Below are 12,556 nucleotides of genomic sequence, written 5' to 3' on the forward strand. Positions count from 1 at the left end.
AAGTATATTGACATAAAGTTAAAGGATGTGTACTTGGCTATCAAACATATGGTCAAGGATTCTTGGGTCTTCCTATCTAATTTCCCTGTTAAAGCAATATTGAACAGCGATATTATAATAGTGACAATTGATGTTATTGACTTATTTTCCTGCATTCCAAAACAAGAAGGTCTGGAGGCCTTTAATAGTAGTTTATTGAGACATACCAACTTTGAATGGGACAAGATATGCTTATTAGTAGAGATGATGTCTATAATATTGGACAATAATTTCATTTACTTCGAGGGAGAATATTTTAAGCAAACCAGGGGGGTTGCTATGGGGGCAGCATGTGCCCCCATTTATGCCAACCTGGTTATGCTGTTTTGGGAAGATACTATAGTATTCCCCAGTAAATAATTCCAACATATAAAATATTATTCCAGATTTCTGGATGATATATATCTTATATGGGAAGGAGAACAGGATGAGTTGCTACAATTTATAGACTTTCTAAATAATAGTAGTGATTACTTGAAATTTACACATTCCTTTAACAAAAAAGGCTTACCATACTTGGATACATATATTTATCATGATAAAGGTAATGTTCATTCTAAAATACATAGGAAAAGCACCTTCTCTAATAATTATTTAGACTATTCTAGCTGCCATCCTAACAAAGTTAAATATAATGTTTTTAAAGGACAATGTATTCGTACAGCTAGAATGGTCTCGGATTATGAAGAGATGAAAACTGAATTAAATGTTATCAAAAAACTCTTTGCACAAAGAGGATACCCTACGGACATGATGAATGAGATTATTGAATATGTTATTGGACAATGGAATATTAAATATAAGCCTTTATTGGGAACAGAGAACTCATTTAGCAATAATATATTTAATAATAAATCAGTTTCCAAGTATGAAAGAGTATGTATATTACAATATAATAATGGAGTGGATAAAATTAAAAGAATTATCTATAAATTTTGGCATTTAATCAGTACAGATATGAGTCTGGTTATAATATTAGGTACTAAGCCTAATTTTGTTTACAAAATGGGAAGTAATATGAAGTTTTTAATGCAACATAAAAATATTGATAGGAAAAGAAATTTTATATACAATAACAATAGAAGCAGGAAATGTGGATCATGTAATCAATGTAGCTATATGTCACAGAATAATAAGATAACATTACAGAATGGACATAGAACTATTATACGATGTAAACAAGGAAATTGTAATACTAAAATGGTGATATACTTGGCTAAATGTGAGATATGTCCAAGTTTTTATGTTGGTAGAACAGAAAGATGTATTAAGAAACGCATATATGACCATACTTATAGTATTAGGACCAAGGATAGAATGAATGCCTTATATCGACATTTAGAAAGTAAAGGGAATGAACATCAATTCAAGTTTAGTATACTTGATATAATAGAAATAGACCCGAGAGGTGGTGACTTTAAGAGTATACTGGCATACAAGGAGACTTGGTGGCAAATATGGTTGGATGCCACCACTCCACCAGGATTAAATGAAAGTATTTCAGTAAAATCTTTGTTATATTGTTAAAAGAAACTTGTTAAAAAACTTTTTAAAACAATTTTTTAATGAACTTTTTAAAGAACTTTTTAAAAATTGATTATTAATAAGTTATTACAGACCAGTCATGCAATTAATAATGTGTAACATAAGAAGATGAACATCTATTTATGTATTTATTAACTATTTATTTAGTATTCGGTTAGTATTTTTGAACAGTAATAATTCCAGTATTTTTAACTTGTAATAATAGTTAACATCTCATTCATACGCAAGTTATTAATTTATAATATTTCCCTATTTATTTTAGTTCTTAATTTTATTATCATTTTTATATCTAGTTTTATATACATAATTCATATAAACATTCAGAGTAGTATTAAGGCAACAATTAAATAATGTTTAAAAAGGTCAAGTCACAAGGAAATAACTATTGAGTTGTTAATAAGTATAAATATATATTTTTTATTTGGTTTCCTTTTTAACAATGTTTCAGTTTGATGACATAATGAATATTAATGACCTTTAAGGTTATATACGCAGTATATGGTTAGTATAACTTTAAGGAATGTGAACATGGATTTTGGCGCCAATTAATTTATTTAAACAGCGTAATAGTAATACGCACTAGTAAAGAAACACGAAAATGGTGCCAAAAAGCAGCAGGACAACCATAAACAGAAAAAGCTGCTTTCGTTGCCAATAACTAGTCCCCAAAGTGATAAACACAAAATTTATTTAGAAAACACACTAGAAATAAAAACACTTAAGCAAAAAAAGGATAAGCGCTTTCGTCACAATGACTTCATCAGAACAATAAAATATTTTAAAAGTTTCCATTTTATACATTCGTAGAGTCAGATGACCCTAACAATTGCATTTTAAAAGGACAGTCATTAAAATTGCATATAGAAACTTGAGTGTAAAAAGAACAGTGAGATGTAAAATGTCAAATACATAAATACAAATAGATTACAAATACAAATTTGTATTTATGTATTTGACATTTTTCACCTCACTGTTCTTTTTACACTCAAGTTTCTATATGCAATTTTAATGACTGTCCTTTTAAAATTTAATTGTTAGGGTCATCTGACTCTACGAATGTATAAAATGGAAACTTTTAAAATATTTTATTGTTCTGATGAAGTCATTGTGACAAAAGCGCTTATCCTTTTTTTGCTTAAGTGTTTTTATTTCTAGTGTGTTTTCTAAATAAATTTTGTGTTTATCACTTTGGGGACTAGTTATTGGCAATGAAAGCAGTAATACACACTAGTTCTGATGAAGGCCAGCTGATTTGGCTGAAAGCGCTTAACTTTGTACCGCATTCACTGTGTTTTAAGTGTTTTAGTGTCCAACTGTGCATCCAGTATCGTTTATTCGTTGTTCTTTGTTAATAAACTGTGGAATTATCATCTTTTGGCAGTTGTGGGCACTTATTGGTGGAACCGAAGATTTGTCAGTACCTGAGTGGATTTAATTCTGAAGTTTGCTACTAACTCAACCTTCTTTGCCCATCACTGTGAAGATCTGCATACCCTTAGCTGGCTGGAACTCCCCTCTATCTCTCCCTCCTACATTCAACTTATAATAATACATAAAATCATGCACAAACCATTAGCCTGCCCATCTTTTACCCCTTTAATCAACATACATTTCCCTAATAGAACTCTCATATCAGAAAACAAACAACTTCTCACCATAAATAAACCAAATAAATGCCCTGGACAAAGTCTATAATTGTACTCAGTAGCAAAAAAAATGGAACTCCTTACCTCTAACCACCAAAACTGTTTCTAACCTACCTACCTTTAAATGCTCCCTAAAAGAATACTTTACAAAATCATGGATCTGCTCCAGTGCCAATCCTTACTGAATTTACTCACTATACTTCACTCCCTCTCCCCCCTTCAACCTAAGTTATATATCACAACCCTCTTTTCTTTCCTCCCTACTCACCTTAGCTACCTGAAAACACCCTACCCCACACTCTTTTTATAATCTCCTTTTAGGTTCATAGGTTCATACTAGGCTATCTGCCCTAGGGCATTTATAAGCCTAGCCAGAGTGTGTTTGGCTTTCGCCACCCATTTTAAATTAATTTTGTTATGCCCTTTTTTGAGGTTAGTATACTGTGCCTCTGTCTAACAGTGACACAGAAGTGATACCCGGGGTAAACCTACGATCTCCCATCCACTCATCAAGATTCCTCTTGAAGAGCGTCAATGAGGGACTCTGCCTAACCTGGACTGGGATTTTATTCCAGAGTGAAGGGAGCCTCTGGGTTATGAATCTGTCCCTCCAGCATGTCCTATTTATTTCAGTGCTGAGGTTCAAGTGTCTCGAGCGCGTAGCTCGATGGGATTTGGATTTTCTGAGGTGCAGCATGTCCATTAATTCCGGGTTGGATATGGCTTTATACATCAGGCACAGATTGCCTCTGAGCAGGCGGTATGCCACTGAGTAGAGCTGGAGTTTCTTTAACCGGGCAGCATATGACATCTGTTTGAGCCCTTTGATCCTCTTGGTGAGGTACTTTTGAGGTCTTTCCAGTTGCTGCAGGTGTCTGGTATGGTACATCCCAAAAGGGGCATTGTACTCAATTATGGGCCTGATGAGGGATGAGTAAAGAGGCACGATGACCTCCCCTGATCTAGATGTGAATTCCTTCATGATTAGGTGGGCTATATAAAATGTTTTCTAACCACTTTGGTCACGTGGTTGTCAAAAGAGAGATTGCTATCAACTTGAGTCCCCAGGTCCCTAATTACTTCTTCTGTACTTAATGGATTACCACCTATGTGGTAATTTGTGGGCACTTTGTTTTTGCCAAAGGGGATGACTATACACTTTTTGGCATTTTGCTTGAGGCCATGGCTCTGGCATCAGTTGTCTGTTTCTATGAGGCCCTTTTGGAGGATGCTTGTGTCGGCTGGAGAGTCGATTATGGCGCCCAGTTTGCAGTCATCTGCGAACTTGGTCAGCCACAAAGTTTTCTCTCGAAGCTGGCCTTAGACGATTTTATGAGTGCCCGTAGTTTTTTGCTAATACTAATTAGAGATGCCTTCCCTTTTTGGGATGTTGCTCTATCATGTAGTAGCTTCCTCCTTCTATTGTATAGTTTGTTTATGGCTGGGGTCCACCAGACAGGACGTCTGCCTTTGGAGGATTGGGTCTTGGTTTTATTTGGGATTGCATGATCCATGCATTCCTGAAGGTGTTCATAGAATGCATTTATAAAGGATTCTGCGGTTTGGGCCGTATTTTCCACAGGCTCGGGGGCTTTGAAGGATTCCACCTCGGTTTTGAGAAGTGTGAAATTTGCTTTAGAGAAGTTTTTCACTATGGTTTTCTGGGCAGGGGGTGGGGTCGGGATGTGAATATCCAGTGAGATTAGTTTATGGTCTGATCTTACCAGTGAGGGATACACTTCTGGTCTGGAGCATAGAGTCCCCATGTTGGTGATGATCAGGTCCAGTATGTTTTCCCCTCTTGTGGGAGTGGTAACAAGTTGTTCCATAGCATTTGAGTTTATAAATTCTAGGAACCTTTGGGCTAGGGTGTTGGAGCTAAAGTAATGCTCCCAGTCTATGTTTGGGTAGTTGAAGTCGCCCAATATAATGGTGTTTGGAGAGACCTTCATATTTTCCAGTGTTCTCAGGAAGGCCGAGTGGGGTTCCTGGGTTTGGGAGGGTGGTCTGTAGCAGGCTATAAACTGGAAGGCAGTTTTACCCACTATTAGTTGCATATGGATAGTCTCTGATGCTTCATGCTGTGCCACCAACCTGGAGGTGTGGGTATCTTTGACGAATATTGATACTCCCCCTCCTTTTGTGGTTCGGTCCAAGTTTTGGGGCTGAAAAGCATGGTATGAGGTATAACCTGGTAGTGCTGGGGTGCTCTCGGGAGTCTTGAACCAGGTTTCTGTTACTGCACAGATATTGATGTTCTCCATGCTAAGGAGAGTTTCGAGTGCATGCATCTTGAGGTTTAGACTTCTGGCGTTGAGTAGCATTACTCTTAGTTTCTTATCCCTTGTGATACCTATGGAGGTGGGTTTGTCTTTTGAGCCTTGCCTAAAAAAGGCACTATGGGGGAAGCAAGAGCCTTTGCCAATATCCAAAAGCCCAGGGGTGACAGGTGCAAGCCGTCCCTAGCAAAGCATCGTGGCTTGTCGAGCATGTCATCCCAGGCTGACAGGCATTGGATCCCCTTTGAATGACACCAATTCTTAAGCCAATTGTTGAAATTGATCATCTTGTCTTCATATTGTGGCATCATTCTTGGTGAGGGTAAGATGCTACTCAAGGTCAGGGTCATACCGGCCTGGGCTACATGCTCAGAGAGCTCCTCTATGTCTCTTTTCATGTAGTCCAGGGAGGTACGTCTCAGGTCATTCACACCAGCATGGATAATGCCCGAGTCATATTTGTACTTGCCGTGGAGTGACCTGAGTGCTTGTGTTATGTGGCGGATCCTAGCGCCCGACAGGCTGCTCACCATGACCTTCTCCTTGTTCAGCCTGGTGTGCGGGACGTCAGTGTGCCTGATGATAGAGTCACCTATTACAAGTGTATCAGGTGTGTTGTTTAGCCTTAAGGGCTGTGACTGTTCGGCACACTGGCTTTGTGAGCTATGTGTTGCACGTGTTTTGTTTTGGGGTAGCGGTTGCTTGGGTGTCTGCTTTGGAGGTCTCTGCTGCTTAGGCAGATTTTTATTTAGAGCCTCTGAGTATGTTTTTGTGTGTTTATGTGTTTGGTTTGCTGTCATGGTAGGTCTATGTGAGACTAGAATCGTAGTGAGTGTGGTTTCCTTCTCCTCCTGACTGGTTACGCCAGTACTGAGTTGAGAGAGCTTAGCCTCCAGTTTGGCTATATGGTTGCATCTCTCACATGTGTTAGAATTTGTTGGGTGGAGGAGAGGGTTGTCTGTGTACATGAGGCAGTTGTAACATTGCCTCAAGATTCCCAGATTCACCAGCTGGACCGGAGAGGAGATTGACAACTGACCTTTGGACATGCTAGAATAGTATTGGGAATTCCTTTATAATTGAAAAAAGGGCCAATGGAGAATAAGGTACTCAAGGGGAGTTTGTGAGGGTGTAGTGCTTTTAATTTTTTAGTGCTGACTTATATAATTGCTTTAGTGAGCAAGTGCCAGGTAACTTAAATGCAATGTGTTACAGGTAACTTAAATGCAAAAACGACAAACAGTAACTTTCTTTCATGTGAAACAAGGAAATAAGTACAGTAAGCAATGCAGATATCACTAGGGATCCAGAGAAGCGCTGAAAAGCCGCCTTTTAGGTGGAATTAGCATTTCAGGGAAATAACAAGCAAACAAACAACAAGCATACAAACAAAGCTAGATTCAGCAGGCCTGGATCTAGTCTATGCTACAGCAAACACGGTGTACCAATTTCAGTAAGAAGCAGTTCAAATATACAGGCACTATAAGCCTTTAACCAGAAATTCCCAGCTCAGAAGGGCAGAGTCCAGCCTCTCCTCCCACAAGAGTGCAGACCACGAACCTTCTTAATATAAAATAACTGGCCTGAAGCCCAAGTGCTTAAACCAGAACTAATACACTTTTAGAATAACAGACACTGAGCCCTCAATCAGCAGTTCCCAACTTAGAAGGATGTAAGCTACCTGTTCTGCCACTACAGTGCAGACCACAAACCTTCTTAATGTAAAACAACTGGTTTGAAGCCCAAGTGCTTAAACTAAAAGGCTTAGAATGAGTTACACCAAACAGTAATAGATACAACTGAGTACTATTAAGGTGACGCAAAAGCAAAATAAAGTAGGAAGAAACACAAATACAGTAAAAGCAGATAATTTTTTTTTTTTTTGAGTGAGCAAATGAGATGGGCCCAGGAGTTACAGGACAGAAACAAGTGCAAATGCAGGCCTTCAAATCAGAAAGTTGACCACCCAAATGGCCAATAACTACAAATTCTGGTCCAGAACCACTCCTTATGTGGTAGACAGGTTACCTAATGCTTACCACTCTCACTGATAAGCTAGAAGGCTTCCCTCCAACACAGAAAGGCTTGGGGGGCTCAGAAGCTTACAAACAGTCCTGGATACAGCAAATCTGAATCTGGAACACTAATTACAGGAAAGGTAGGAAACAGGCTTACAATTTTTTTTTTCAGAAAAGTAGCAAAAACAGTAGTAAAAACAATTCACATGCAGTGCAAGCTGGCACACTTGAGTATGTAGCAATATTAGTCCACACACAGTTTGAAAAAATGTAATTAAATTAAAAAGGACTAAAAGCAAGTGCAGAAAGGGTTTATTAGGTAGAATGCGGTAAAGAGATGGGACTGGGGGAGTGTCCTAGATCAAATCTACAGTGGGGCGGGCACTGCAATGCTTTTCTCTCCATCCTTTCTTCCTTCTATAACCCTAATATAAACACCCTGTCTCATACTAAGACATCACTCAGTTTTTTCACTCTGTCTCTAATCATGCAATCTCTCATATCCCTTTTAAATGTCCTATTAGAATTGCCTTAGGTCTCATTTATCACATACTAATCTATGTAACAATATGACTTAATGACTTTTTAATCACATATTTTATTGTTATTGTTTTTCATTGCACTGTACTATAAAACATATGTTCTACATTTTTCTCATTACAATGTTTTTTCACTCCTATATTTGTAGTGTTACATGATACTTTGTGATTTAAAATATCTGCAATTGATTTTTGATAGATTTCGATTGTGGATTTTTTTCTCCCAGAACCTCCACTAAAAAGTGACACTTTTTGGCCCACTCAGACCTTCCCAGGAAACAGATGTTAAATAAATAAATACATTTTGACACTCAGTTGGGGGACTACATGAAAAGGTCAAGATTTTTGTTTTTCATTCTATTTATTTATGATCTGAACAATGTGGAAAATAGACATAACTGTCTGTAATGCTTAAAAAACAAACATGGATCTACAATGCATAGTCAGAATGATGTGTGTGGAGTATTCTAAGAAAATCCATGTTTTAATTAAAAAAGTAAAAACATGGGATTATGATGAAGTCTCATACATTTCAACTGTCCCTGGTTTTCAAAAAGGCACACCCATTTTTACACACTATTTTGTTCTTTACAACCCTTTTTTTTAAGAAAAAGAAGTGGACTAAACACAGTTAATAATGGCAGTCTTTATAGTTTTATTTATTTCTGAAAATGCATGTCATGTCATATTATATTAACCTGTCAATTCTTTACTGAAATGTAATAACACTAAACTTCTTTATAATAACGTTTTCTGTTCTGCAGTAACAGTATATTTACTTCTGCAAGATTTTTACAGCTGGAACAACTTTATAGATTTATAACTGTTGATGTAAATACTTTACTGTAGATACCTGCCTTGTAATTATGATTGTTGTTTCATGAGAAGTGTAACTGTTTTTTTTTTTTTTTTTTTGAGAACTGAGATTCACTTATTAGTATAAATGTACTACGGTGGAGCTTTTCTCCCTGTGCCTATGCTGAAAATGGGCTCTGCAGTGCCTAGTTGGACTTTCTCAGTCAACAAATAAACAAACAAATAAATAAATTATCATTGTCAGTTTTTTTTAGAAAAGTGTCCCCTAAAATGGCGTATTTATCACAGATTAAATGTATCATTGTCTGTCTCACAGCTCTCAACCAGTCAGGGACAAATCCAGAAATAATCAATGACAATCGTAGACACTTTTAAAATATTAGTACTATTAACTTTAGGCATTAACAGAATAAGAGACTATGAATTCATTTTATATTCCTGAAGTAAAATGGGTCAATAACTAATCATTGTCATTGTTTATTAAGTGAAATTCACCTTCTTCTCTACAAAAGTCACCAGTTTTAGCAGGGATTAGGAGGGACTGAGGTAAAATTTTAGTCAAAATTAATGAGGGCTGAGAGATATATCTCTGATTGTTGAGGTTGAGAATTATGTTCAAGGATAGACTCCAGCACATTACAATTGGCAGGTAATTTAACACTGTCTCGAAACCACAGAAAAGTCAAACCAGCAACTATGAAGAGTGCCTTTTCCAGTCATTTGGTGGGCATTATACCCCAGACTCCACGCGTACAGCAATTCAGAGTAAAACAAAATTCATGCTGTAGAGGGCAGCAGAGAAACGAGTTGTGAATTATACCGCAATACACGGTAAACTCTTTCATGATTAAGCCTCCTTGGTGACACTTCCTTAGCAATGAGTGACAATGTAACAGGGCAACGTATTACATAATAGATTAGAACCGGTGGCACTTTGGTATTAAACAACTGTGGGATGTTGATTTGTATTTCACGTAGCGGTCTAAAAAGAAAGACAAAATGTCGAAGCTATAGCTTCTGGATTTGGCTGCAGCACCAAAGAAGAATGTTCGGTGGCGATTGGATTTAGGGTCTGGTTTCTATCCCAAGAAAAGGAGGGGGACCTGGAAGGACACCAGTATGGTGAACAGAAAGAGGTGAGTGGAATTCCGCACAGCAACCGTTTTCATAACTTTTACCTAAAGGATGCTGCATGGTGCTGAGTCATTGGTGTCTAGAGCAGCTGATAAGCTGCACCTCTGCTTGTGTTTATGTCCTGCCGTTTTGGGTTACATAGCGTCAGGTGTGGCAACGGGCGTGCCAGTCTCCGGTGAGGTGTTACTAATCCGAGTACTGCAGTAAGAAAGTGATGTCATGATAGAGTGATCCCTTCTGTTTATAGTATTTGGGGATTGTAGTGTGGGGGCTTTCCGTTTTCTTTTTTTAAGGATAGCTTCTTCCACGTTGTCACAATATTAAAAGCAAAAAAAAAAAAAAAAAAAAAAAAAGCATCTTGGTTTTAAACTGAACAGTACCGGTGCATCCTAGGTGTCAACAGAACGTGTGCACGACTGTTTACAAGCAAAAAATGTTGTCTTAGCTACTTTCAAAAAATGTTGTTGTATTAATATAAATACTGTGTATGTGAACGTGAGAGAAAAGGGAGATTTAAATATTTTTTGTTATAGATGAATTTCCTTATTTACTTTGTTAAAAAAATTAAACCCAGCCACTGGGGATGCACAAGCCAGTGCATTTCTTTGTGCCGGTCCCAAGCCCGGATAAATGGGGAGGGTTGCGTCAGGAAGGGCATCCGGCGTAAAACTTCTGCCAAAAATTACTGATGCGGAGAACTTTTCATAATTGCATACCGGATCGGTCGAGGCCCGGGTTAACAACGACCGCCACCAGTACTGTTAGCCAACAGGGTGCTGGCGGAAATTGGGCTACTGTTGGCCGAAGGAGAAGAGGAGGGCGAAGGCGTGCCCGAAGGCAGGAAGATAGGAGGAAGGTTAGGAGTGTAGCAGTGAGGGTAGGAACTTTGAATGTTGGCAGTATGACTGGTATAGGAAGAGAGCTAGCTGATATGATGGAGAGAAGGAAGGTTGATATATTGTGTGTGCAAGAGACCAGATGGAAGGGAAGTAAGGCCAGGTGTTTAGGAAACGGGTTCAAATTGTTTTATCATGGTGTGGATGGCAGGAGAAATGGGGTAGGGGTTATACTAAAGGAACAATATGCCAAGAGTGTTTTAGACGTGAAGAGAGTGTCTGACCGAAAGTGATGTTTATGAAGCTCGAAATTGATGGTGTAATGATGAATGTTGTTAGTGCATATGCTCCTCAAGTTGGGTGTGCGATGGAAGAGAAAGAGAAATTTTGGAGTGAGTTGGATGAAGTTGTGGTGAGTGTACACAAGGGTGAGAGACTAGTGATTGGAGCGGACTTTAATGGGCATGTTGGTGAAGTGAACAGAGGAGATGAGGAAGTGATGGGTAGGTATGGTGTTAAGGAGAGGAATGCAGAAGGTCAGATGATTGTGGATTTTGCGAAAAGGATGGACATGGCTGTGGTGAATACGTATTTTAAGAAGAGGGTGGAGCATAGGGTGACGTACAAGAGTGGAGGAAGATGCTCACAAGTTGATTATATACTATGTAGGAGGGCCAGTCTTAAGGAGATTGGAGACTGTAAAGTGGTGGCAGGGGAAAGTGTAGTTAAGCAGCATAGATTGGTGGTATGTAGAATGACGTTGGTGATCAAGAAGAGGAGGAGGAATGTGAAAGCTGTGCCAAGGATTAAATGGTGGAAGTTAAAAAGGGTGATTGTGAAGTGGAGTTTAGGGAAGAGTTAAGACAGGCACTGGGAGGCAGTGGAGAGTTACCGAATAGCTGGGTAACTACAGCAGAACTAGTAAGGGTGACTGCTAGAAAGGTGCTTGGTGTGACATCTGGACAGAGGAAGGAGGACAAGGAGACCTGGTGGTGGAATGCGGAAGTACAGGAGAGTATACAGAGGAAGAGGCTGGCGAAGAAGAAGTGGGATTGTCAAAGAGATGAAGAAAGTAGACATGAGTATAAGGAGATGAGGCATGGCAAAGAGAGAGGTGGCAAGCTAAGGATAGGGCATATGGAGAGTTGTACGAGAGATTGGACACTAAAGAGGGAGAAAAGGACCTGTACCGATTAGCTAGACAGAGGGACAGAGCTGGGAAAGATGTGCAGCATGTAAGGGTGATAAAGGATAGTGAGGGAAAGGTACTCACAAGAGAGGAGAGTGTGTTGAGTAGATGGAAAGAGTATTTTGAGAGGCTGATGAATGAAGAGAATGAGAGAGAGAGAAGGTTGGATGATGTGGGGATAGTGAATCAGGAAGTGAAACAGATTAGCAAGGAGGAAGTAAGGGCAGCTATGAAGAGGATGAAGAATGGAAAGGCTGTTGGCCCAGATGACATACCAATGGAAGCATGGAGGTGCTTAGGAGAAATGGCAGTGGAATTTCTAACTAGATTGTTTAATGAAATTTTGGAAAGTCAGAGGATGCCTGAGGAGTGGAGAAAAAGTGTTTTGGTACCTATCTTTAAGAATAAGGGTGATGTGCAGAGCTGCAGTAACTACAGAGGGATAAAACTGATTAGTCACAGCTTGAAGTTATGGGAAAGAGTAGTGGAAGCAAGGTTAAGAAGGGAGGTGATGA

The 12,556-nt window shown here is 38.7% G+C and overlaps 1 protein-coding gene across 2 annotated transcripts in view; it reads left to right on the forward strand.

The window, feature by feature from the left end:
- Positions 1 to 12,556, forward strand: part of DEF8 (differentially expressed in FDCP 8 homolog) — a 1,140,218-nt gene that overhangs the window by 96,739 nt on the left and 1,030,923 nt on the right. The window contains exon 1 of one of the 2 annotated variants that reach the window (XM_044081731.1): positions 9,741 to 10,018. The exons of the other annotated variant lie outside the window; for it this stretch is intronic. The gene's annotated coding sequence lies outside the window, so the exon portion shown is untranslated. Of the gene's footprint in view, positions 1 to 9,740; positions 10,019 to 12,556 lie in introns of those variants that run through there. 2 annotated transcript variants of the gene reach the window in all.

This window comes from Protopterus annectens, chromosome 8.part1 (genome assembly GCF_019279795.1).
Source record: "Protopterus annectens isolate FY-2018-M chromosome 8.part1, PAN1.0, whole genome shotgun sequence".
Classification (NCBI taxonomy): domain Eukaryota; kingdom Metazoa; phylum Chordata; order Ceratodontiformes; family Protopteridae; genus Protopterus; species Protopterus annectens.